Genomic DNA, 10,000 nt, shown 5'->3' with positions numbered 1-10,000 from the left:
TGTTAAGATAATCTTCAACTAAACTTAACAGTTAACAATTAATTGAACATACTGCGATTCTATCATTGGGCGGTCACTGTCACTGTCCCCACAGCCACCCTTAGATCTCCATATATGGAGCTGACCTATTCTGACATTATTGATCTGACCTCATCAAACCCTGTACACTCAAGACACACTCCATATACTGTATGGCAGTACAGAATTCATTCCATGTTGATCTGACCCCCCAATGTCAAAGCATCAGCGCTCGCGGTCAAGGGCGTCTTACTGGTTGTGTGTGCATGTGTTTGCGTGTGTGTTTTTGCACGTGTGTGTGCATGCGTGCATGCATACGTGTGTGACATTTGTGTGTGGAGCGTTCATTTTGGGTCACGGTGGGTTGTTAAATCCCCAGCTCTTCCTCATTACTCCCTTGCTTCTCTTCTTTTCTTATTATTATTCACACACTTCTCTCTCTTTTCTCTCATTATTCCTTCATTTTTCAACCTCTCCCTATTCCTCTGTCATTCTTCTTCCTGTCCTACATGTGGGCTTTTTTGTGGGTTTTTTTCGTATTCCATTTTTCTTTTTAACACTGATGTTTTGACGTTTCGTTTCCTAAATCCCTGCCTCGTGTTCTGCTCTTTCATCATTCTGTTAAGCTGTGTGTGTGTGTTGTGTCCAATGATTCCCTTCTCTTTCGTTTCGTCTAATGCCACTTTTGTTTGGAAGTGTTTTTGCAGGAGAACGTGTGTGCGTGTGCGTGTGTGCGTGTGTGTGTGCGAGATGTGGAGTCTGTCATTAGTGTGCTTCAGGGAGAGGCCTCCTTTTCCTGTACAACCAGAGGATGCAGCTGTGACAGACACACACACACACACACACACACACACACACACACACACACACACACACAGTGTAACGTGTGTTGTTCACACCCCTCTTGACTCCACATTTAGTCCTGCATGATTTTGAAGCATTTTGATCCCTAGAGCCTAGAGGCCATCATTTTTTACACCCTTCCTTCTTCCTTTCTCACCTCTTCCCTCCTCCATCCATTTCTCCATCCATCCGTTCCTCTTCATCCCGCCATCATTCATTCTAGTGTTACTCGATTCCTGCTTAAATGTGAATCTGGATTTTCTCGATATAGTGAGAGTCACCATCACCTGAACTCCAGCATCCATACTATATCCAAGTACCTTGTGAGCTTGTAGATCGGGTATTTGGTTGTCGATGAACAAATACATATCCAACTCAGGTCCATGTACAGTAGTTTACTAAGTGTAGAGGATTTGAAGTGGTTAAGGAGCCACGGTAAGGATTTGATGGATCCCTGGTATATATGTGTGTGTGTGTGTGTGTGTATATATATATATATATATATATACCGGTATATGTATATGTATATGTATATGTATATGTATATGTATATATATATATAGTCTTCTAGAGGATTTGAAGTGGTTAAGCCATTCAGGACGGGAACCCCTTTTGGTGTTTTAACTTAAGCCTTATGCTATACGTTGTTGCTGTTGAAAAATAGCAGATCTACAAGCTCATAGTGCAGCACTGAGTGCCGTGCTACGAGCTTGTAGATCTGCTATTCAGAGTGAACGTTTTTAACTCAAATCTTTGCTTCTTGGGGGGTCTCTGGAAAAGCATATTTTCAAAGGGGATCAACATGGAAAATGTTGAGCACCACTACATAGAAACAGACGTTCTTAGGATTTAAAGTGATTAAGGAGCTATGGTAAGGATATGATGAATTCTTAGAATTTGAAGTGGTTAAGGAGCTAAGGTAAGGATATGATGGATCCTAGGGATTTGAAGTGGTTAAGGAGCTAAGGTGAGGATGTGATGGGTTCTTAGGATTTGAAGTGGTTAAGGAGCGAAGGTGAGGATATGATGGATTCTTAGAATTTGAAGTGGTTAAGGAGCTAAGGTAAGGATATGATGTATTCTAAGGATTTGAAGTGGTTAAGGAGCTAAGGTGAGGATATGATGGATTCTTATAATTTGAAGTGGTTAAGGAGCTACGGTGAGGATATGATGGATTCTTAGAATTTGAAGTGGTTAAGGAGCTAAGGTGAGGATATGATGTATTCTAAGGATTTGAAGTTGTTAAGGAGCTAAGGTGAGGATGTGATGGATTCTTAGGATTTGAAGTGGTTAAGGAGCTAAGGTGAGGATGTGATGGATTCCTGGGAAGGTGGTGATCATCATGACTCGTTCACATGTGCGTTCCTCATGGAAGAGCACTGCAGATGTGAGGAGGAACAGGATTGCTAATGGAAAAACGAGTAGAATTGGGGCAGACCCAAATCTCTTAGTATTTATGTTTAACTGAGTCAGACACCAGGGATGGGGGATGGGGGGGGGGAGTCTGGTTTCATTATGAGTGGTACTAGGTTTTCCCGTTAGGGGACAAACAGGTGCACGCACACACACGCACGCACCCCTCTGGCATTGCCTTTATCTGGCTGCATTAACTCGATGCAATCTCCTCCTCTTTGTGTCTCTCCCATTATCTCATCATTATGTCGCTTTATCACGCTGCCAACATCTCTCTCATCACACACACCGGGAACGCATACAGGGACACACATATTTTAGATGCAGTAAAGGTTACATTCACAAAATGTGTGTCTGTCTAATTGTCAGAGAGAGAGAGAGAGAGAGAGAGAGAGAGAGAGAGAGAGAGACAACAGAAGGACGTTGTGAGCAGTGCCATCAATGACAGACATTTAGTGACACTCAGCAGTATGTTCCCACTTCCCACCAAGAAACAATGCTCTCATTCTCTTGCGCTTGCCTTCATTCTCACACGGTTTATAATGATTAAACCGTCTAATCTCACATAACATCACTGTGTCTTTATTCATTTTCGGATTCCCATTAGCTTCCGCTGCCGCGGTCGCTAGACTTCCTGGGGTCACATAAAAACATAAACATAAAAACAACATACAATATTCATGCAAACAACAGACACTCGTCAGTCTAGATCTAAATTACAATATTATAAAATGCAAAAGACAGCATTACATGCACAGAAAACCGGCCAATGATAGAACCGCAAAATGTTCGATTAGTTGTTAACTTTTAAGTTTAATTGAATAATTTCTTAACGGCAATGAATCAATTAGCGATAATAACTACAACGCTCATACAGTACAGCCTGTGTGACACATGATGCTCACAGCGAGTGGAAGGAGGGACACAGCCGGGAGTGGGAAGCGTTCGCCATAAACAGTTTACATCTGCACAGAGAGAGAGCCACATAACTTGTCAGAGAGAGAGAGAGAGAGAGAGGAACCAGGCTTTATAAGGCCTGCCTCTGTCTCTCCACCGTACGTGCTCTCTGCCTCGGTCTGAACACTAAAAGTATAGACTTGATATCTACGGTAGGGCTGGGCAATAAGTTGATGTATTGATATTGTGATTTGTAATATAAGGCAACACTGATATCTACACTGACATCTTAAAGATATCAGTGTTTGATTGCCCAAGCACAGCCAGTTTAAGAAGATTTAAATATAATTACCAGCTTTTACTATTTTGGCCCCATCTTAAAGGAGAATTCCATGCTAGAATGCTTTCTTATCTTTCTTACCTTTCTTTGTAGTTGTTACGTCCCCACCAAAGAGGTAAGGTGTTTTGTTGTGCAAAAACTCCTTATTGGCTATTTCCCCTAGCATAAGCCCTCAATTGAGAGGAGAATTGGAGCGGCAGGGGCGGTATTGCAGTCGCTGTACCGCACTGTTGTGACAAAGTCAGTGAGAAGACAAAGCTCTCTGTCTACAGAGCAATCTTCATTCCTACTCTCACCTATGGTGATGAAATGTGGGTCATGACTGAAGGAATAAGGTTGCGAGTACAAGTGGCCAAAATATGTTTTCTCCGATGGGTGCCTTTGAGATATGGTGAGAAGTTCAGTCACACGAGAGAGCCTTGGAGTAAAGTCGCTGGATATGGCATATGCTGCATGGTCCTTTTCATATACATGTAAAGTCCAAACCACACCAAAGGGTCAAGGCGGGACGGGACGAGACGGTTTTAGCGTTCGTCCCAGCAGTCTGATATGTCCTGTTGCACGTTGTTGACCCACGTCAACCCAAGTGATTCAACTGGTTCAATTCAATGGCCCAAACCACACCAATGGGTCGCATTGCATCTACTCGCAACCGATTGGTTGCAAGGAGTTGCATGGCGACCCATTGGTGTGGTTTTGGCTTAAGACTTATAATTGTACACTCTCAGTTATAATTACAGCATTTGACAGCGCACGCATGCACGCACGCGCACATGCACACACACACACACACACACACACACACACACGCACACGCACGCACACGCACACACAGCAGTGGTGGCACTGGTGACAGCTCCATCAATATGTTATATGCCAGGGATTAGAGTGATTATCCATCCATCTGGGGCTGCTCCCACTCCCATTGTGTTGGCAACTGACTCACTGTACGTGTATTGCAATGTGTGTGTGACAGTGTTTGTGCGCGCGCGTGTGTGCATGTGTGTGTGTGTGCGCGTGTGTGCACTGTGCATGCGTGCATGCGTGTGACCCACTGTGTGGCCAGACAATGCTAAGCCAGTCTGTATTGACGGGCAGCCTGATGTCTGTGTTTCTGTGAGTGTGTGTTTATTGTGAGTGCTCAGCCCTTTATCCCAAACGTGTATATCCCACACACACACACACACACACACACACAGTGACACACACACACACACACACACACACACACACACACAGTTGCGGCACGCAGCACTGTCACTGTGTCACATGTAGATGCTTTATCATAATGATAATCAGGTTTGTCTATCATGTGTAGAAGATGCGTACTACTGTGTGACCGTGTGTGTGCCTGCGACATGCTGCACTGGTGAAAGAGAAATGCAATGTTTTAGGCTGTTTCAGTGGTTTAGGATCAGTGTGTACCACCATACTGCAAGGCAAGCCAGCTGCCACTGTCTGCCTAGCCTTGGAAACCCAGACGTTTTTGTTTCCAGGGAGAAAAAAAAAAGTCTGGGACGAGTCCACTTCAATTCGGCATACAGTAGCGCAAATGTCGATCACTCACTCGCTGATTTCTGATCGCACCTTTGTTAAATTGACGCAGACACGCACACCCGTGTGGACTTGTGTGGCACTGAGTCGTTCACATCCCTACTTTTCACCTACTTAGTACTTACTTGTCCACGCAGCCCACTGGCATGTTGTAATTTCATTATGTGGCAGCACCTGTGTAACATTCGAATAGTATAAACATTTTATATATTTTTTTTTTATCCCACGATTTTTGTAACCCATTTTTCAACCCTGTGTCAATCATCTAATGTGATCCTGGGCTCTACACACCCTCCACCAACCTAGTCCCCATATATGGGGGACAAGGGGAGAGCAACGGACTTGAACGCATGCTTCCTTCATGCCTGAGTGTCCAAGTTGCTCCTTTACACCTGACAGGGGGGAGTTTCCCTGTTTGGACGTAGCGCGTGGAAGGAACACGTTATTCCAACCAGTTCCTTTCCCCTCCATCAGGCGCCCCGGCTGGCGTGACCAGGATTAATGCATGTTTTTTGTGAGGGTACCTACCTACCACGGGGAGAACATGCAAACTCCACACAGAAAGGCCCTTTCGCCAACCCCGCCTTCGGGTATGAGCACTGATGACGCGGAGGAGGAAACACGCCGCCAACGCCCACAGTGTCCCGAGCGGGAATCAAACCCAGGACCTTCTAGCTGTGAGGCGACAGCACTACCAACTGTGCCACCGTGCCCCCGTAGTATAAACATTTTAATTGGCTTTCATATCCTCAGAATATTTTTTTTTAAATGATGTGTGGCCTAATAGATCAAAATGTACTCAGTTAAGGCTATTTTCTGGGTGTTAAAGGTTGTGTAAGTGATTTTCTTTGGTTAAATAAGTATTTAAAAGCTCTATATTGTGATAGTACTCATAGCTATATTAGTGTTTGTTCAGTAGTGTCTATAATCTGTCCAGATTTTTATTAAACAGAAAATGCATTTTCACAAACTGAAACTGTGATACCAATGTTATCCAATCAGGATAGAGAACACAGTCAACAAACTCTCGATTTTACTCTCGATTTTAGCAAGACCATTTATCTATAAATGACTGCTACACATTTCATCCAAACATCACCCAAATTGCTGGTCCACAATAACCTACCTGCTACCGGTATTTATATTTCAGTATAGGTTTTGATTTAGCCTTAACACCATTTAGTCTTTGTCCTATTTAGTCTTCTGAAATTATTTAGTCTATTCTTAGTTGACTAATTATCAAAAACCTTATTTTAGTCCAAACCACACCAAAGGGTCAGGTTGGGACTGTTTTTAAGGTAAACCACACCAATGCAACTCTTTGAGTTGCAATGAGTTGCATTGGTGTGGTCTACCTTAAAAACCGTTTTGTCCCAACCCGACCCTTTTTGGTGTTGCTTGGGCTTTAGTCTTAGTCAACACAATGAACACTGAGACCTGTGCTCCGAGGAGCACTTTCTGTAGTTATACATGTGTTTCTGTTTCAATGCTTGTTTACACAGACACGAACACACTCCCTCATTCACGCACATGCACATCAGCTGTTTGCCTCATGTGTGTTGTGTTCGTAAAGGCTTAATTTGCCTCTGCGTGCGTGATTGATCATGTGTGTTAGTGTTAATATAACACTTCACATTTTCAAATACGAGCTTGTGTGTGTGTGAGTATGGGTGTGCGTGTGCATTTGCGTGTGTCCTATGTGTAAATGCAAATCTGTCCTTCAGGGAGATGAAGCACAAATATACTTGGGTTTTTTTGCCAGTGCTCCAGGCTCTGCAATCAGATTAAGTAAAACACACACACACACACACACACACACCCTAGCTTCCTTCTATGGCTATTGGCTCTGTATGAATTGAACGCATGCACACACACACACACACACACACACACACACACACACGCACACACACATATATGCATCTCTTTTTTTCTGATGCTTTAGGCTATGCAATCCAACTGAACATACATACATACAGTTTACCCACACACCCTCTTTCTATTTCACACACATAGAAACACGCACACGCATCTATTTTTTTCTGATGCTTGAGGCTATGCAATCCAACTGAACATACATACATACAGTCTACCCACACACCTTCTTTCTATTTCACAAACACACACACACACACACACACACACACACACACACACACACACACACACACACACACACACACACACACACAGAGAGAGAGGGACATTACTGGACAGAGACTTGAGAGAGAGAGGGAAATTACTGGACAGAGACTTCTAAAGTGTGTGCGTGTTTGAGAGAGATGTTGGCAGCGTGATAAGGCGAGTTAATGATGAGATAATGGGATAGAGAGGAAGAGACACAAAGAGGAGGAGATTGAGACTTAATGCAGATAGAGGCAATGCCAGAGGGGGGGTGTGTGTGTGTGTGTGTGTGTGACTGTGTGACTGTGTGTGTGTGTGTGTGTGTGTGACTGTGTGACTGTGTGTGTGCTTGTGGCTGCGCGCGTCTGTGTGCGTGTGTCTGACAGTCAGACTCTTGTGTAAGGGACAGTTGAGGTTGACCTTGGGTCATATCCACACACGTGTCACCTCAGATGATGGTCATATAGGATACATCACAAGCAATGTTTCCTTTACGTGTCAGACTAGAATGCCTCATTTGTACCCTAAAGGTCATTACACACTGGCGAATTAGCGACGCGATGCGAATAAGCGATCTGAATATATACTTTTATGAATTTGTGCTCCAAACCATGTGATCATGGTCGTGAGTTAAATAAATGATGATGATGATGAAAATGCGAAATATTGCATGTTGCAGTTCGCCTGCGAATCTCTGCAAAATACGACACCAGAGCGAACAAATAAAGAGCGAAAACGGTCGCATTTTCGCACATTCGCACATTCGCCACTGATGTGGAAGCTTGCATGGACTTCAATTGTTTTTTTTTAAATGCGAATTATTCGCACGAATAATCGAATATATCACGTCGCCAATTCGCCAGTGTGTAATGACCTTTAGTGTTAATACTACAGTCAGAGGTATTTGTACCCCTAGTGTTAATACTACAGTCAGCGGTATTTGTACCCCTAGTGTTACTACTACAGTCAGCGGTATTTGTACCCCTAGTGTTACTACTACAGTCAGCGGTATTTGTACCCCTAGTGTTACACTACTACGGTCAGAGATGTGAGAATGAAGTGAATCCTTGAGAGAAGCAACCAGTAATAATAATAATAATACTCAGTAAAATGTATCTATCCATTTGTAAATCAGAGAGTGAACAAATGTACATAACCTATGGATGCTTCCATGGGGCCATGTGTTTACATTTGCACACTAAATTTACTTTTACTGTGTATAAGGCAATGAAGGCATAAAGACTAAAGCCCATACCACACCAACGCAACAACTCCTTGCAACATGCAACTATTTGCTGAACATATTGAAATACATTCTAAAATCAACTGCAAGTTGGTTTTGGCAATAAATAAATAATTACGTAACTGAATATTATATGAATACACTTTACAGTGGAAAGTGCCGTCCTGTTCTGCTTGTAGATCTGCCCAATTCTGCCATTTAAAAACATATAATTTAGTTTCCTTTCTTTTAACGTTTTCACCATATAATGCCATGCACGTTCCTTGTGGCTTTGTACAGGTGCAGTATTTGGCTACTGTCGCTGCGGTGAGTCAGTGTCGTAAGTGCCTCTCAGTAGCTTTGGGTTTAACACGCGATGTCTTGAGCTGAGTAGAGTAGACGAGACGGGGCTATTTTCGGGGCAGGTTCACCACGAGGTTCCTCGGGTTCAAGTGCTTGAAAGTTGACCACGGGAGAGGTGAACTGAAACAGCACACACACTAGTCTGGGGCTGATCTATGCTTTCAACAGCCTGATTATACAGCACCAGAACAATGAGGAGGAATGGGCCCGAGCATGTGCTTGTGTATATTATTCCCTTCGCACAACCGATCTAAGTCAAGTTGTTATTGTTATTAGCCGGCTCGCACAGGATGTTTTGGCAGAAACGTTAGCCTTGGATGGTTAACCCCAACACCTCGGCCAACGGCTTACTTCCCTTAGATCTTTTTTTTTCTTTAACTACAGTGGCGATCACCCACACCCTTCTGTGTTTGTAATGTACACGTTGTACAGTGGAAATGGCAGATCTACAAGCTCACAACGTGTCGCAGCGACGCAGATCTGCTATTTAGTGCAGGTTTTAGTCATCCTAGCTTAGATTTTGTTTAGTTTTGTCAGTGGAAAAAAAGGTAGTCGACAACACATTTTCAGCATAGTTTTAGTCGACGAAATCAGCACCGGTAGGAACCATTTATTAATTATTTCCAGTTTCTACGAGTCTTCTTCTGCCTTGAAGGGACTGGTTCCTCCCAACGTGTTTCTGATAAATGTACGGTACTGTTGGCGATGCAGCTGAAAAATAATCTCTTTGCCATAATTATATTCCACATTGCTTGTGTCTTATCATCTATGTTCCTGTTAAACAAACACCATTTGCGCTCCCCAGCTCATACAGTATGTCATTTCCTCAAAATATATACACAACACACAAGCAACTGTGTCTACTGATATGTACCAACCCTCTAGCCAAGGCTGTGTGTGTGTGTGTGCGTGCGTGCGTGCGTGCGTGCGTGCGTGCGTGCGTGCGTGTGTGTGTGTGTGTTGCATGCGTGCGTGTAAGTGCACATGTGTATCTCGTTTGATAAATGGCACCAGTGCTCCCACTCCCAGTAGCTGAGCCAGTGATTTGCATATAAACTGGGTTGTGTGAAGGTGCTTCAGTACTGTGTCAGTGACTGAGACACCTAGTGGTTGCTATCTGTAACTGCACCTCTGATGGTGGTGGTACTGGTGCATGTTGTTTGTGTAGAATAAAACTGTTTCTTTCCAATCCTCTCTGAACATACATGTGTTTTAGTGTCCTAGTC

General features: G+C 43.5%; 1 protein-coding gene across 3 annotated transcripts in view; it reads left to right on the top strand.

The window, feature by feature from the left end:
* The window catches only part of lrch1 (leucine-rich repeats and calponin homology (CH) domain containing 1), a 107,989-nt gene that overhangs the window by 25,631 nt on the left and 72,358 nt on the right, over window positions 1–10,000 (top strand). The gene's annotated exons all lie outside the window — the stretch shown is intronic.

Source organism: Protomyctophum bolini, assembly GCF_963924005.1.
Source record: "Protomyctophum bolini genome assembly, chromosome: 16".
In the NCBI taxonomy this organism is placed as follows: domain Eukaryota; kingdom Metazoa; phylum Chordata; class Actinopteri; order Myctophiformes; family Myctophidae; genus Protomyctophum; species Protomyctophum bolini.
Note: the sequence above shows the minus strand (reverse complement) of the source record. Positions and strands in the feature narration are given on the sequence as shown.